This window comes from Gopherus flavomarginatus, chromosome 5 (assembly GCF_025201925.1).
Source record: "Gopherus flavomarginatus isolate rGopFla2 chromosome 5, rGopFla2.mat.asm, whole genome shotgun sequence".
In the NCBI taxonomy this organism is placed as follows: Eukaryota; Metazoa; Chordata; order Testudines; family Testudinidae; genus Gopherus; species Gopherus flavomarginatus.
Genome location: NC_066621.1, coordinates 142,162,035 through 142,180,861, shown reverse-complemented (window position 1 = coordinate 142,180,861; position 18,827 = coordinate 142,162,035).

The following is an 18,827-nucleotide window of genomic DNA, read 5'->3' as shown; positions in this document are numbered from 1 at the left end:
CAGGTTCTTTGATGACAGCCATATGGCTCTAGACTTTCACAACACTCCTAGATCTGCAGATGACTTAACATTAACATATGTTCTCTGGATTAATTAAAGATGTGATGATAAACACAGTTTATGTTGCAGTTAGACATTATCACCCTTGAATACACCTCTTCAGTCAGTGCTGCAGGACTGGCTTCTTCTTGCCTGGGTCACCTGCCCTTAAATCCATCCCTGGATATAGACATACATATATGAATATAACTTAATTGTTGAGTAATTTTTTTTTCAGGTCCATGTTAATATTATTTTATAACCTGCTTAATGTTTGTATCATGTTTTTGAAAGCTTCCCTTTTTTCCTGGTGAGGACTATAATAAGAGAATTATTTTTTAAACTCTGTGTAGAACAAGGGGAATTTGGACTGAGAAGCAGAAAGAAACAAAAAGAACAAAGCACCATTTCAATCATAAGCTCCAGTCTTCACAGCTCAGGCCCATCCTCTTTCTTCAGTGAACTAGTACAGGTTACTAGAATGATTTTTCTCTTCTTTTTAATATCTGATTTTAGATTTATCTCAACTCTATGTTCAGGTCCCATGTAACAAAAACTTGGTTAAAGTGAAAGCTGTGAAGAAATGACCCATGTTTGTGTGTGTGTCAGGTTTGCCATTGTGTTTTGTTTGTGTTAGAGCTGATCAGAACGTGTTTTGTTTTTTCTCCATGGAAAGTTTTGACAAAAATGAAAACATTTTTGTGTTGGTCAAAAGGTTTCTGTGGAAAATGTTGACTTTTTGTTGAAAACCTGTTGTCCCCGCACTTCCCTGTAAAACAAAACAAAAAAACCCTCTATAACTTTTCAGTTTTCAGCAACCAAAACCCAAAACATTTAATCCGGCAACTGCCAAAAACTGAAAATTGTTTGACCAACCTCCTGACATTTTCCAATTTTCTGCCAAAAATGTTTGTGTTTCAATTTTCCAAGGAAGATTTTTTTTTTGAGGAAAGCCTACACTTTCCACAAAATCTTCCAGTTAGTCAAAAATCCAACTTTTCATTGGAAAAAAATGTTTCAACGGGAAATTTTCCTACCAGTCCTAGCTTGCACATTTCTCCAGTGACACTGAACAAGTTGTGATGCTGCAGAACACTTCACTAGAGTTAGTAGAACGCTGACATGCGCAATGATCCTGCTAGTATGTAATGAGAGGTATTGCAGCCGGTGTGTACTTCTATCCAGGAGGCAGCCTGCTAGCTCAGCAAAAATTATTTACACTTGAATGCATCCTGTCTCACAAAGCATATGCTGCAGAGAGATACCTTAAAAGTAGTTTTAATATTGTTCATTTTCTTTTTTCAACACATGCTACAGTGCAGGTGTCTCATGGGGTATCAGTTTTATACCCTGGCAATAACACAGAAATGCAATGCTTGGCAACAAGTTGTCTCATTGAAAGCGAAATTCAGCCAACTTAAAGAAGGAGCCCTGACCAGGCTGTGGATGAATTGTAGAGCAGTAGGAGAGAGCAGAGCTACCAACAGCACTAAAGGAGGAAGCATTTGACATTTTTATCCTATTGGCATAGACAGAACACCCACTCTCTGCCAAAAACAGACACGAAACTCGAAAGGATAATATAGGACATATAGCAGTGCCAACAGTACTCAGCCTGTCTGCCTCTAGAGAGCATAACAAACAAATCTGAGTTCTTTGCTGGACATGTGGCCCAAACACCCCCAGTATGTATTTTACACTTGTATTGTCCTTGCCTCTTAAGCACTAGATAGAGGCATCTTATTGTTTTAAATAATAAGGAAAGAGAACCAAGCAAGTATCAGAAGGGTAGCCGTGTTAGTCTGGATCTGTAAAAGCAGCGAAGAGTCCTGTGGCACCTTATCGACTAACAGACATTTTGGAGCATGAGCTTTCGTGACATGCATCTGAGGAAGTGGGTATTCACCCACGAAAGCTCATGCTCCAAAACGTCTGTTAGTCTATAAGGTGCCACAGGACTCTTCGCTGCTTTTACAGAACCAAGCAACACCTCCAAGAAATGAAAGAATTACCTTCCTTTTTTAACTAGAGACAACTGGTTGCAATTGAAGCCCACTTGAAGAATCCCTTTTACTTTCCATAGCCTGGTCAAAGTATTTTTCTAAGGGGCCTAAACCTTCAAACACTTACAACATGCTTAACTTTACTCAGGCGAGTGGTCCCTATAATTTGAATGGGGCCACTCCTGTATGTCAAAGTGAGCATGTTAGTGTTTGCTGGATCAGGCCCCTTAGAAAACAATGAAAAATGATTATATTTTGAAAAGTTTAGCTACAGATATGGAAGCATTTTCATGATGTTATCAGCTCTCTATTTAAGAAGTTGCATGCATGTGTATATATATCTTTATGACATATGCTCCATAACTGAGGAAACCTCAGCCAAATTATCATCCCATGTGTTAACATAATTATGAAAGTGCAGCAAGAACAGAAAAAATAATAAGGAAACCTTTTTTTCTGATTTTATATATCTATATCTATCTATCGATATAGGACAGAATTGCCTCTCCCTAACATTGGTTTGACACAGGTCTAACGTCACTGATTTCTGTGCAGCTACTCCTGTATATATTTACAGTGGCTAGGATTTTAAAGGGGTCTAATAGCATTAGGTGCCTGACTTGCTTTGACTTTTATTGGGAGCTGGATGGCTAATTACGAAAGCCTTGTTGAAAATCCCAGCCTACAGGATTTACAGCCCTATAGATTAACATCAGTCCCTTGAACATAAGCTTAACAGGGTCTACTGGTAGAGATCTTGAAGCTCCCATAGGCAATGGAAAAAAACCATTTTTGCAAAACAAATTGCATACTATATCAGAGTAGAAGTGTAAAGCTTTTAGACTGCTAGAGTGTAGTGCTGGCTCCATTCAAGTCGATGGCAAAACTCCCATTGACTTCAATAAGCCATGATTTCATCTTTAGATTGGGGGAGCATAATGGCTGGGCGTAGATGAGGGATTTACAAGGACTGAGGCTTGTAAATTTTCAGTCAATGTTCAAGAATGCAGCGAAAGAGATGGAACTTAACTGATCTAATTCTGCTGTCACTTATGGTAGTGTAATGCTAGACTAAATCTTTTGACTCTAGAGAAGTTAGCTGGAGAAAAGAGCGGGACCAAATTTTAAAACTCAATGAATTGTAGAAAAAAAATCTGCAAATATTTATTCAAAATAGAATGCAAAATGACTTTTGTCCACACACTCGAATGCTTGTCCAAAGTGAATTTCAAATAGCTTATCTGTCTGTAAAAATTCACAATGTGTAATATTCAGGTGTTGGTTAGTTGCATGAAGCCATCCAATCAGGGAATAGAAAGCATGCCATAGGAATAACTAACCAACACTGCACAAACTGGAAATTCCCTACATACTGTGGAGAAGTCTGCAGACTCACAGGTTATTTGTGGAAAAATTTGCAAAGAATTTCAAGCAATGGCTACACTGGAGAATGTCATGACATATTTGTGGATAAACAGCAAAAAAAGAGAAAAGAAAAAGGCAAAGATTGACATATAAATTGTCTGTTGCAAATATCTTGCTCCATGAATAATAAACCAGAATAACAGATTTGGCTAAATTCTTCTGCTCTTCTGGGTCAAGAAATATTACTAGCTTCAGATGCCTTTCCATTCTTCACCCATTCAGTGTCTACACAAAATGTTTTGAAGAGAAAAATGAGGAATAGCCCAGCCCCTGATGTCCAGGCATTCTCTGATTGTTTGGAGAAAAAAAGTGTGACAAATGTAAATGCATAATCCACACAGCTATGCAAATAGTAGGGGGATAATTTGCATAAATATTGTTTGCAAAGAGCAATTAGCACTTCATTTACATGCAGTGAAGTAGCAATTTGCACATTCTCAGGAAACAATTTCGCTGCCCATATGTGTAAATTTGGTGCATTGCAATTGACACGCTAATAAAAAGATGTTAATAGACCAATGTTTTTAGTTTATATCACAGTGTGCTGAAATATTGATTTTGGTGTGCTATTTGTAAAAACAAAAAACTATGGATTTGAATTTTTTTAACTCCCTTGTTTTTTTTTTAAACACCAGAATTCATTTCAAATGTGTGATGTTTGCATGCTCTTAAAGTGGTGTTTTAATGGGCATTTTAAAATCAGATAAATATAATCAGCATTACTAAATAGCATTAATAAATCCAGTCTTCTGATCGTCAGTAAAAATAAGTATATCTGCACATGGCAGTGTAAACATAAATAGTTCCTTTTTTGGTTTTAATCTGGCACTAAATTCACAGTAAAAGGTTAATAAAAATAATAGCTTTTATTTATGTAGCACCTTTTTTGTCCAGAAAGCTTTCTGAGAGACAAATTCTATGTTAATGGGTGGATTCAGGGTTCTCACTGAAATCAATAGGAGCCCTACATAGACTTTTGAATGGAAAAAAAATGTCCTGCATATAAAGGAAGCACTTAATCCATCACCTACATGCAGCTACTCTGGAATGGAACATGAACATTTTAATCAGTGCCCAAGACTGGAACACAGGAAACATACTGCATCCACTTGAGATAACTCAGAGAATGAAGATAGGCGAACTGGGTAAATCCTGACCTCATGAAAGCCAATGTGATTCTTGCCATTGAAATCAGAGGGCCCAGGATTTCGCTCATTGAACCACACCTATTGAAAACTATACAAGTTTAAAAATAAATTGATTTCAAGGTAGTTTCCATGTGTCTCCTTCTGCGTTCTTTCTTATTCATGGACATTTTAGAGAAATATCTGTTGCTGTTTCACCATCAGTGATGAAAGTAAGACATCAAATGTAGAGTTAGACATGATGCAGTTATTCGGAGAGCAAAGCCTTTGTCTCCCATTACCAATTCCCCTGAGCTCTGCAGGCCCCAAGGTTTTATATGTCGAAAGTTTTCTTCAGAACATAACTCAGAGTCAGAGAACAGTAACACAACACAAAGTTCATGGTTAGGAAACACAAATGAAACTATGAAATGAGACAAAGAGACCTGTGGTACCTTATAGACTAACAGACATATTGAAGCATAAGCTTTTGTGGGTGAATACCCACTTTGTCAGATGCATGTTGTTGGGGGGGGGCCAGGCCCCGAAAAACTGGCAATATGGCGTGGGGTTAAAAGTTTACATTCTCAGGCCTGCCATCGCCCTCGAATTGCCCCTTAGATTAATCAATATGTTCCTTTAAAGCTAGCATGAGTACATGTAATCATTTATCATCTTCTTTTGTTCTTTTGTTTATGGTACAAGATGTAATCGAGCAAAGGGGGGCTCTGTAGTGTGGGTAAAGAATATAGTTTAATTAAAGGATCTGGTACTTAATGAATTGTAAATGATGAATTGTGGCACCTGTGAACATCTTTGTAAACAAATGGGGTATATAAGGTGGGGAAGAGGATAGTAATGTGTGCATGATCTGAGATTGTATATCTCCTTGCACCTTATTTGACTCAAATAAAGAAACTTGCTTCTCCACTCCGGTGTGGTCATTGGGGATACGCACACCGGGCAAATGAACCCCAACTGTTGCCCCCCTGCAACAATGTCATGAAATGAGACAATCACAATGCTCTTGAATGCACTCGGAGAGAAAAATGACAAAAGACAAAAGCACCTTATCTCCTGTGGCAAACACTTTCACAAAATGATCACTCCATATCTGACTTCTCAGTCCTTGTCCTCAACACCTTTAAAAGACGAGCCTGGGAGTTTAAACCAATAACTCTGTTTGACACTAAAAATCATGGACGCCATAGAAATACTGGTTTTCTCTCTCATTACAACAATCTGTAACCCACTACATCCACCCTGATTGTATTGGCCCTGTCAACACTGGTTCTCCACTTGTGAGGTAACTCCCTTCTCTTCATGTGTCAGTATAATAATGCCTGCGTCTGTAATTTTCACTGCGTGCATCTGAAAAAGTGGGGTTTTTACTCATGAAAGCTTATGCCCAAATAAATCTGTTAGTTTTTAAGGTGCCACTGGACTCTTTGTTGTTTTTGTAACCCAGTAACTCACTCTTGTATTAATTGCCCACTTCATTCTAAATGGTTTCTTGCAACATGTGTTAACTCCTTCTGTTTAAGCTGTTCCTCTTTGTATTTAACTGTGATGCTCTAATTATCTTTCTCAGACTGGAGCACAACTCTGTGGAGTTGAAAGCCTCTCTCTCTTTCACCAACAGAAGCTGTTCCAATTAAAGATATTGTCTTGTCCCCCTTGTCTCTCTCATATCCTGGGATCAACACAGTTACAACAACATCACATACAAGCATGTGAAAAGGTATTTTTGTCTTCCCCATAATTTGTGCTGTTCATGCCCCCTCCCCAAACCCCTCCCAGTTGTTAATTTATCAGGACAAATAATGAAAAAACATAGCATTGTCAAGTTATTTTGGGGGCCCTGCTTGAGACTCCTTCAAGGAGTCCCCTTTGCCAAGGGCAGGTGCTCAGTGTCTCCAGCTGAGCACTGAAAAAACAAGGTACCTATAATCAGTAGGCTCTGAAGTGCGTCATTAGTGACCAGAAGAAGAGCTCTGTTTAAGAGCAAAGCTTGTCTCTGGGCAAGATCAAAAGCTTCTCACCAACAGAAGTTGGTCCAAGAAAAGATATTACCTCACTGGCCTTGTCTCCCTTTTCACACGCTTGTTAAAATAATGGTCCAAAGAATGAGCTCTGGCTGTTCTTTTTTTTTTAATCTTTGCCCCTGTCACAAGATGACATCTGCATTGTGGTGCTCAGTACCGTACAGTGTGACATTCAAATCCATTCTGTCTCATTATTATGATTGTTGTTGGCACTTTACTTTGCAGACCAAAGATCTAGAACTCATCTCGAAGCCAAATAAAGTCAAATTTTCAAAGTTTTTGCTTTGATCAGTGCAAAATGGATGTGCCCTTGTCGTAAGGCAAACCACCATATGGGAACACACACACTAGTTAATTTTAAGCTCAGGTATGAATGACTGATTTGCTGGTGTACTATTATTATTATTTTATTCGTCATATGCAACAGTTTTTTAAAAAGTCCCCACAAAACTTCTAAGCCTCCTGACACTAGTTAGACTAACAATAACAACAGTCTCTTACAGTAGTTGAGTACCAGGTTTACCTAATTAGGTTGTGCATGTAGCCTAATCTGTAACTGGTATTGTGTCCATTTGGTCTCCCAAGGTTAAATATATTTTAGCGTGCTGAGGCCTGTCAAAGATCTGCCCCCAGAGAAGCTACAGTAGAGAGGGTGTCAGTCAAAGTTTTAAGTTTTAAGAACACTTTCACTACAAAACACAAAGAAGGTACCAATGTGAGATTTCTAAAAATAGCTACAGCACTCCACCCAAGGTTTAAGAATCTGAAGTGCCGTCCAAAATCTGAGAGGGACGAGGTGTGAAGCATGCTTTCAGAAATCTTAAAAGAGCAACACTCCGATGCAGAAACTACAGAACCCGAACTACCAAGAAAGAAAATCAACCTTCTGCTGGTGGTATCTGACTCAGATGATGAAAATAAACATGTGTTGGTCTGCTCTGCTTTGGATTGTTATCGAGCAGAACCCATCATCAGCATGGATGCATGTCCCCTGGAATGGTAGTTGAAGCACATAGGTACATATGAATCTTTAGCACATCTGGCACGTAAATATCTTGCCACGCTGGCTACAATAGTGCCATGAGAATACCTGTTCTCACTTTCAGGTGACATTTTAAATAAGAAGCAGGTAGCATTATCTCCTGCAAATTGTAACCAGATTTGTTTGAGTGATTGGCTGAACAAGAAGTAGGACTGAGTAGACTTGCAGGCTCTAAAATTTTACACAGTTTTATTTTTAATGCCATTTTTTGTACATAATTCTACATTTGTAAGTTCAGCTTTAATGATAAAGAGATTGCACTGCAGTACTTATATTAGGTGAATTGAAAAATGAAGTTTTTTTTTTTAGAGTGCAAATACTTGTAAATCAAAAATAAATATGAAGTGAGCATGGTACACTTTGTATTCTGTGTTGTAATTGAAATAGATATATTTGAAAATGTAGAAAACTTTCAAAAATATTTAAATAAATGGTATTCTATTATTGTTTAACTGTGCGATTAATAGCACGATTAATTGCAATTAATCTTTTAATCATGTGATTCATTTTTAATCTCTTGATAGCCCTAAAAAATACACAAACTCCAGCTTTGCAAAGGAGAGAGAAGTAATACAGAACATCCATCATTTGCATTAATCACTCACCCTCTGTGGGGATACTTGAGTGTTGGTACCTGGTTGTCTTCCTGGTGTGTCCCCCCGCACTTATGTCAGGTAACATCTTTTATAATGTGTTATGGTAACACCCACCTTATCTTATGTATAGTCATAATGGTTTCAACCCGCTTTTCCTCGTCTGCGCTTCCACACTTCACTCCTTTTAGGGTCCCCACTTCTTATAGCTTAATTATCCATTTACTTCATACACATAAGCAGTTACATCAATTATTGCATAGCATTGTTGCAGTCAATATTTGTGAGTTTTGGTGTTCCTTAAAATACCCTAAAATATCAATAACTAGCATTTGCAGTTTCTTACTTCATATCAGTCAACTGACTTACTGCATTTGTTGATCACTGTACTTCATCTTGTGACATAAGACCCACTTGTTTGTCATTTGCTTATGTCAGCCTCCAACCTAGGACTTGATTAATCATGCTAAGCTATTACTTTATAGGCCTTTGGCCTGCTGGTCTTCTACTTGCATTACAGCAATAATCAGTATTACCTTATCTATGTGTGGTACCTTGCATTGTACAGAGCTTTAAATATGTCATCCTTAATAAAATATATAAATTGACCTTCCCTACATTGCAAATTAATAATTCTCAGACAAATTGCGGAACACATTGTGAAACACCTCTTTTTCAGAAACGCAATGAGATAGCATTTTGTAAGCACCCCACAACACTGCAAGCGAGGCTAATGATAAGAAAACAATAATGACATGAGACATTTGGGAGTTATATGACCTTCAGAAAGCCCATGGGCTTATTGATTTCAAAGCCAAATAGGTCTAGGCAATTTTCTGTTGATTACCAATAACTGAATTCAGTGACAGTGGCTGATGCATATCCAATGCCCATAGCTGATGAGCTATTGGATAATTTGAGGCCAGCCAACATGTGTCAGCTATCAAACTCACCAAAAAATACTGGTAGGTATTTAGCAAAGGATGCAGAAATCAGGCTTTGTAATGCAGATGGCTTTATAATTTCCTGGTCTTTGCCATTAGGATGAAAATTGTGTCAGCCACATTTCAAAGGATGGTCAGTGAACTATAATTAGGGTTCTTTTTTTCCTTTTATAATGGCCTAAAGAGATGATATATCAGGCCAGGTCCTTGGCTGATTTAAATCAGCTTAGCTCCATTGACTTCAGCGGAGGATTTGGCTGCATCTTCTATATTGTTCCGCAGCTTGCATACAGCAATGTGACTGATCAGCCAGCAAGGCATGTTGGAAGCCCTGTGATAGGAAATGGGATGCTGAACATTTAGGGGTAGATTGTGGCATAGCCCTGAATGGGTGTGGAAGGAATGGGGGAGGACACAGAAGTTTTCTCTGTTGAGCGCCAGCACACGGGCCGGTCAGTCCTAGCCCTTGCGCTCCTTGAGTGCAAAGCCATGAGAGTCAAGTGGGATGGTGCTGTGGCCTGTTCACATGGTGCCCTGGTGAGCTGAGCTGGGCCAGCAGAGGGGGAAGTGCACCCTGCACTTTGTTATAGGTTGTATCCATGGTTGCTTCTGCTGTGTCTTCCACAATAGGTACCAGAGACATCCTGTTTGCTTCAGATCCAATGGAAGCTTCCACGGGGGTCATTCATCTCTATAATCCTCCACTGTGGGCTGTTGATGGACGGTCCCAGTAAAGCCCATCTCATGGGCTCTCTCTGTGAAATCATAAGATGTCAGTGCAGGAGGCTGCATCTGGAATATTGATCCCACAAGGCTCTAGATGTGCTTTTAACCCCTTCTGGGCTAGTACCAGAGTTTCTCACAGCTCTTATGTGCTCCCCTCCTCACTCTTTTCTCACTGTCCACATTAAGGGCAAAATCCTCTTCCCCTTCCTATTGTAGCTGCAACCTACCCCATACACAGGAAAAGACTGAGCTGGGTCCAGTGTTGCTGTTACGAGTTCCTTCTTGCCTACATCCACTCCATAGGCCAGATCCTCAGCTGGGGTAAATCAACATAATGGAGCGACTCCACTCTCCAGGAGCTGAGAAGCCTCTCCCACATCCTGATTTATGCACTTTTAAGTCAGAGTTTAATTTTGCAAACGAGCTCTCTTCTTGTTCTTTGCCTTTATTTTTGGCAGGAAATGTCGCCTACGGTATGAGCAAGAAGACTAGCTCAGTGTTAATAATTGTCAGGGAAAATGAAGAGGCTATTTCTCACATCAAACTTTCACCCTTCATGACAAATGCTATTTTGAGCAGATTAAAAATCAATGCATGGTACAATATGTCACGTATAGAGCAAGTACATGGCACAGTAATTGGCACACTATCCTTTAGCTACTGTTAGTGAATGTGCCTCTGTAAGTGGAACAGAAACTACTAAAGACAGGCAGGTCAGATCCCCTGGTGGTGTAAATGAGCAAAGCTCCTCTGAAGTACATGGAAATATGCTGATTTACACCAGCGAGGATCTGGCCCAGGATTTTGATGCAAATTTGTTTAAAATATCATTCAGGCGCCATATAATTATAATGAACAGAGCAGGCATCTTTTGATATTTCCCTTCCACCCCCCTTGCAGTCTCAAACGTATTTAATAGTGATGATAAATATTTCAGCACTCATTTGAAAATATTACAGAGTTTACTTAAGAGAGATTGTCTTTGCTGTTCTTCAGCTCACTAGGTGATGGGCCTTTGATTACTGACCTTGAGAACCTCCTGGGGAAATGATTTGACTTTAAGATACAGATTAGTCAGTGGTTGTGCATGAAGTGGATTAAAGGAGAAAGCCAAAAGGAGTAAAGGCTGAAATTCTTTTTCAAAGTCATATTAGGACTAGAAAGTAGCCTACTAATCTTCTGAAAAATACTGGCCTGATTGTTCAAGTCAGCCAATGAGTGTTGTGATTGCTCAACACCTCTGAAAATCAGGCCTGTGGGCCAGATTCTCAGCTGCTGTAAATCACTGCATTTAAGTCAATGGAGCCATGCAAATTTTACACCAGCTGTGATGCTGGTCCCATATGCCTACAATTAACACATTTCAACATGTTAAAAGTGCAATATTTTTACCAAGGGTAAATTGCAAATCTGACTCTTTTTGGATTATTCTTCCATATGGTGAAAAAAATCTTGTAGCTATAGAAAAGCTTCCATCCCAAAGTGCTTGATAACATTTGTGTGTCACAGGCAACATCCACCACAGAAATGAAGCTACCTGCAAGGTTTGCCATTGACCTGAATAGAGTCAGAATTTCAACCACAGTATTTATTGAGACACAACATCACTGTGCTACATTGTCTCTAGACACTACTACTGTAACTTTACTTTTGTGGGAATTCTGCGCCACTGCACACGTGCAGAATTCCTGTCCTCCTCCACCCAATTTCTTTGCCTCCTGCAGAAAAATAGTTTCTGATGGAGAAGCAAAGGGAAGCCACAAGAATGGTCATGTGCCCCATCCCCAGCAGCATGAGTGTGTCATTTCAGGTGCCTGGGGCAGCTGGCAGAGAGGTAAATCACCATGGGGGTGGGAGGCAGGGCTAGGGACACTTGGCCAGTTGCTCCTACCCTGCACCAGACTCAGCTGCTAGTCTCAACTGGGCTAGGGGTGGAGGAACACGGGAATTCCTCTTCCTCTGCAAGGGGTGGCCGGGCTGGGGCCAGGTCAGACCCCCCCACCCCGAAATCTCCCTGTGATGGGGTGGAATAGGCCCAAAGGCCCCCTGCTGGAGGCCCCAGGATTTTGCCACACCCATCCCAAGGAAGGAGCAGTGGAGGAAGCCCTGGGGATACAGCCCCATACCAGGGCTGGACTACTTAAAGACTAGTGCTCAGGGAGGGCTAGAAAGAGACACCACCAGTGGGGTATATCCCAGAAGGGGTTTGTGCTGGTTAACAGGCAGACAGGGTGACTTGGCCAGAGCACTGTGTCACTGACAAACCCACCTGAGAAACACCGAAAGGGATCACCAGAACTAAAGAACGCAGACATGCCTACCAGACGGGGGCACTTGTGAGAGGTGGGTGCCAACCCAATTACAGTCCCCCAGCTGCAGGAAGCTCCACCCCCCTTTGCTTCCTGCCCCCAGGGGTCACTGTATGGGTAGCTGCTCCCTCATCTGCCCAATTCCTGTGCATCTAATCTCCCTCCATACTCAGACTCCCCTGCCAAGCCTCACCACCCTGCACCCAGAACCCCCTCCCCCACTGAGACCCCTGCACCCAGAACCCCCACCCTGCTGATCCTCACCCCCCTCGTATCCGGAGCCCCCTGCACCCAAACCCCTCTGACAAGCCTTATCCCCTGCATCCATACCCCCCCCCCCAAAGTCCCACCACCTGCACTGGGAACTCCCCAAGGACCCCTGTGCATCCAGATTCCCTTCACTCAGAGCCCACCAAGAGACACTCACACCGAGATTGCCCACACAGAGCCCTCTCATCCCATACTCAGATACCCACACACTAAACCCCTCCACATTTGGATCTTTCTGGGGTGAGCCTGCCTCCCCCACAACTGGGTTGGGTGCCAGGCCTGAGTGTGTGTGCAAAACTCTCCCTCCAGCTTGGTGTGCCTGGTGCAGAGAGACAGGGACTGAGGGTGTTTCTGGGGCAGGTCCAGCCCTTGTGTTGTATGAGTCATGTCAGGGTTGGGTACAGTCTCACCGCTGAGTCCATGTCTGGGCAGGAGGTGGGGTGGGCTGTAGGGTGATCTCCCACCTCCATGCAGCTGGTGGCCTGCATTCCCCACTGCGGTGCTGGAGCCTCCACATTTATTTATTGACAAATAAAATATGCAGAATTTTGCAGAATTTTAAAATGTGCACAGAATTTTTAATTTTTTGGAACAGAAATCCCTCAGGAGTATAATAATACAAGTTGTTTTCAAGAGGGGCATGGCAAATAGTTTATCTAAGTGAAAGTGCAGGGGAAAGTTAAGTAGCCGGAAAATAATTACTTTCCGAAGACTTGGAATATGACTGGAAGGCTGACACTTGTGCAAAGGGCCATTAGATGTTTAATGATCATAAGGAGCTAAGGCCTTGCATCTAAGTCTCATCTGACAGCACCTTCAGCTGCATAGTAGCCTTTACAGAAGTGTTGGAGCCAGGGCCGGCTCCAGGGTTTTTGCCGCCCCAAGCGAGAAAAAAAAAGAAGTCATGATTGGTGCCTGCGCCACCGCACCATTTTCTTCTTCGGCATCTATTTGGTGGCAGGTCCTTCCCGCCAAGAGGGACCGAGGGACCTGCCACCGAATTGCCATAGAAGAGCCCAATGTGCCGCCCATTCCCCTTGGCCGCCCCAAGCACCTGCTTGTTGAGCTGGTGCCTGGAGTTGGCCCTGGTTGGAGCCCTGATTAGTTCACAGTCAGAACAAAACCTAGGAAATATCACTATTTTTTGCAGCATCCGTATTTGCCTTTGTCATGGTATAATTCCCCACTCTGAACCTTAGCGTCCAAAAGATGGGGGTACCAGCATGAATTCCTCTAAACTCAATTACCAGCTTAGAACCTGTAGCACTGCCACCAACCAGGAATTCCAGTGCCTGGTACACTCTGGTCCCCCCAAAACCTTGCCCAGGGACCCCCAAGACCCAGACCCTCTGGATCTTAACATAAGGAAAGTAAACCCTTTCCCCCACCATTGCCTCTCCCAGGCTTCCCCTCCCTGGGTTACCCTGGAAGATCACTGTGTGATTCAAACTCCTTGAATCACAAAACAGAGAGGACAATTCACCTTCCTCCCTCCTTCTCTTTCCCCCTCCCAGACTCTTCCTGAGAGAAAGTAATCCTGGCACAGAGAGAAATCAGCCTCTCTCTCCCTCTTCCCTCCTTTCTCCCCACCAGCTCCCTGGTGGATCCAGACCCAGTCCCCTGGGGTCTCACCAGAATAAAAAAACAATCAGGTTCTTAAACAAGAAAAGCTTTTAATTAAAGAAAGAAAAAAACCAGTAAAAATTATCTTTGTAAATTTAAAATGCAATAGGTACAGGGTCTTTCAGCTATAGACACTGGGAACACCCTCCCAGCCTAAGTATACAAGTACAAATTAAAATCTTTTCAGCAAAATACCAATTTGAACTTCTTCCAACCAAATACACATTTGCAAATAAAGAAAACAACCATACGCCTAACTCGCTTTATCTACCTAGTACTCACTAGTCTGAACTTATAAGAGCCTGTATTGGAGAGATTGGAGAGAAACCTGGTTGCACGTCTGATCCCTCTGAGCCCCCAGAGTGAACAACAACCAAAACTAACAGCACAGCACAAAAACTTCCCTCCCTCAAGATTTGAAAGTATCCTGTCCTCTGATTGGTCCTCTGGTCAGGTGACAGCCAGGCTTACTGAACTTGTTAACCCTTTACAGTCAAAGAGATATAAAGTACTTCTGTGCTATTAACTTTTCTTATCTGTTTATGACAGCCTTGTCTATCTCCTACACAAGTACTGACCAGATCTAGTGTTGCATTGTTTATGGAACTGAATGAGATTTCATTTGCTGCATGACCTCAGCCTATCATGCGGCATGATGCTTTAATTTGAGCAGCAATAAGTTAAGCTCCAGGGGCAAGATAATGGTTGGATAATGTTCAGTTTCCATCCACAATGGCTTCTTTAATCAAAAGAGATGCAGAATTGTGACTTCACTCTAGCTCCGGTTTTGCTCAGTCGTACTCAACGATTTGCCATTCTACTGCACTTTCTTCAATTCTCTTCTCCTTTATGTTATCCCAGTCTTCCACATTACTTTCAGATTCAGCTCTGTGGTGCTGGCCTATCATTTTGCCTGATGCCAGGACAACCTCAAGCACAGCGCTTGGGTTTTAGTTCTGTCCACACAACCATTGGAATAATTTGGCATTGGATACTCAAAAGCATATTGACAATCCTTTCCACTGGCCCAGTCTCCCTCGAGGCTACATTACAGCAGCATCAACATATGCCATTTTGGCCATGCATGTCATAGGTTCACTATCATTCTTTCCCATTATTTTTTGTTTTCCTTTGTTGCAACCAGAAGCTTCAGTTTCATCCTAAGCCTAGTGTGTGATGTTTGAAGTCTGTCAGTCACTCATAGCTTCTGTTTGTGCTGTTTTGAAAAGCAAACGAAATGACAGCATTTTTTAAAAAGGCGTTTTCTCTCAGCTGAGTCTTGACTTCAATTCAGCTGTGAGCGGAATGGAAAATGTTTGTTTTCTTGGGATATCATAACACAATGGTCAATGTGTTTGGACATGTTAATGACATTCAGTTGTCTTGTGATAACTGCTCCATTAACGTCAATCACTACTGCACCTTCTCAGGCTGTAATCTCCTAGAAGACAGGACAGATTTGGTTCCAGAATGGAGGCACTTAAAATGTTTTTTTTTCCTCACAAAAAGTGCAAAATGTCAAGATACTCCTAGATGAGATGTGCTGAGAGATTCATCTTCCTGCAGGTAGTTGCAAAGAAAGGCATATCTGACAGGCTGCTGACAGTTAGGGTATTTTGTCTATAGACCCTCTGAACTAGTGCCTGTCACCGTCTTAAATATAGTGATTATCATAAGAACCCTTTTCCAAAATGTGGTACTTATGGTAATTATGCCAGTGTCAGTACCGAATACTTGATGCTGGGACACTTGCCATAGTTATCAGAGGACAGCCTTCTTGGGGCAATGCTTGTCAAATTATTATTATTATTATTATTTTATTAATAATTTATCATTTTAATAATAATTTAATAATATAATATAAAACCAGAATAGAATATTTATTTGGTTTGTAGCATCTAATGGGAAGATTGAGCATTTGTGAAGTATGTTTGTGAAATCTGTAGCCCTTATGGCTGCAGATGTTATGAGCTGTTGTGACAGCAGCAATTCTAACTTTTTCTCTTTGTCTGGAATGTGGCAATGTTGATCCCATAGCAGACCCTTTCCAGATGTGTCTCTGTGTCTGATTCAAGATATAAACAAAACATTTCTGACACTGAGGTGGTGCTCATCTTTTAAATGTACAGTAATTAGGTTTTTTTGGACAACAGCAACCATGTCTGGAAGATAAATAAATGCTCACAAAAATGTTTTTACCTGATTAATTAATTCATCAGCAACTTTCACTGTAATAAAACATGTCTTAATGAGCTATCCGGAGGAGAGGAAATTAATCACTTATCTTACAAATACCAACTTGAGAGCACTGCTTATGTCAGATAGAATAATTAATGACTTTAGAGGGAGCATGGAGGTGCACAGTCAAAAATGCACTCACCCATCACTCACACTGTCAATCCAGTTCGTACTCAGTTACTTGCCCCCTAGGGATTTAGACAGGAGAGATATGGGGGAAAGGGGAATACATCCAGATTTGGCATATCTGATCTTGATTTATCCTGGTTGTCCTCTGCTTATCAAAAAGGCTGCAGCAACAAGTGAGCTCACAGCTTCTTTTGTTCATGTGAATTTTCTTTAGGGTAAATAAAAGGGAATTTACAAGCTTTGGACTGACTTCTGCATGATGCTGAACACAGCCTCTCCATTCCCCAGCTTAAGTCCCTCTGGAGTTTATTCCCTTCTACAGGCAAAATTCACTTCATCTACCTAAAGCCGAAGTATTGTTTCTTCAGAGGAGCTGGCAAGGGACAGCTTCTCTCTGGGTTTGGCTACACAGCAGCTGGAAGGTGTAATTCCCAGTATGGGTTCATGTACGTATTCTAGCTCTTCTTGAGCTAGTGCATAAAAATAGCACTGTGGCTGTGGTAGCATGGGTGGTGGTTTGGGCTAGCCACCTGAGTACAGCCCTGTCCAGCTCCCTGGTTATGTCCTTGGGCAGCTAGAATGAGCCACTGCCCATGCCATGATGGCCACACCACTATTTTCAGGTGCTAACTTGATCTGAGCTATCACGTGTATGTGTAACCAACTGCTGTGTAAAAAAAAGTCTCTGAGCTCAGGGCTGGAGTGCTGAATCCCATGGCTACTACTCAGTGTATGGGCTGCAAAAGAAGCCACAACTTCTCTGGGCTACTTGTATGGGCTGTTTCCGCCACTGGAGCTGGACAAACATGCATTCAATGCCCGCTTCTCAGGCTGGTTCCCATTGCTTCCCTCTATGTTGACAATGTATGTGAGCTATTGCAGGTCTTCCCCCATAGTGCACAGGCAGAGTGGAAGCATATTGCATACCTGCTTCAATGGTAGCTCCCTCATGGAGCCCCAGCTCCCTGTTAAAGTATTGCTAACCGAGGTAAGGGAGCAGTGCAGAGGAAAGCTCAGGCAGAAGTGGTCCATCAACCCACCAAAGCTGGAACATGAGCACAAGAAAAATACTAGTTTACAAGGTTTACAATGGTGCAGATGACTTTATTTCAATGAAACAGCATTTTTTTTATTATCTCATCTTCATGTGGCAATGTTTCAGACAGACTCTGCTCTTTCCTAGAAGGAAATAATTTACATTAATGAAATTTAGATGTTCATTAAGAATTATGTGGGAGAGGTGTATAAGAAAATTCGGGCATCCTGCCGAATGAGTGACAGCTGAAAATCATGTTTTGTTTTTCTGCACTATATTATTTATGCCTTCCATTGGACCAGGTTCTGTGCCTAAATGTGATGATCACTTTCTACTTCTTCATTAGCTTTCTTGTGAAATGTGCAATTGGTTGGGGTTGGTTGGTTGGTATGATCCAGATATTCTATCTGCATGAGGCATAATAACCCCAGAAGCTACTGCTGGGACACTGGCTTGGTAAACTCTGCCACCATCCAAATGCAAAACCCCTTTGAGAACCCAGGAAGACGCACTTGGGAATTCCTTCCTGTGGGGTACTCTCAAGCCCTTTCACCCCTCACTGGGGAAGAGATCAGAAAGAAAACAAAGGAAATTAGCTGTTGCCACCAGCTAATTAAACAACATATGCACAAACCTCTTAGGACACCAAAAATCCAATCCTGTTCTTAAAAAGGTAAATTTTATTAAAAACAAAAAGAAAGAAAATACATCTGGAACTTTGGCTTTTGCTAGATTTAAAAAACATCAAGATTAACCTTCTTGAGGTCTAGCTTAAAGGTTACAGCAAAACAAAAGCATTTGGGGTTAGCACAGAGGATCCCACAAGCCTTACAAAATAAAAGAAATAAACCTAATCGCATCTTTCTAAGACATTCCTCATCTACTTACACATCTGGGGTTTCAGATCAGTAGGTTTGAGGTATGAATTGATGCTTTTTCATACCTGGTTTTAAAGCTGCTTACAGCATTGCTGCTCTGTGTCTCCGCTCTCCGGAAAACAACAACAGACACAAAGGGAAAGTTTTTTTCCCAATTTTAAAAAGTTCTACCTTTCCTATTGGCTCTTTTGGTCAGGTGCGCACTCCTTTCCTTTTACCTTTGGGCTTGTTAATCCTTTACAGGTAAAGCAAGTAGAGAACAGCTACTAAGAGGAATTTTATAGCTAATTGGCTGGCTGGGTGTCCATAAAAGGGAGCTACCCCCACGTCCCCTTCATTTATCTCAGTGGCTTCTACAAGAAATATTCTTTTCCTACTAGTGCAGAGAAAGACTTTAAGGTAA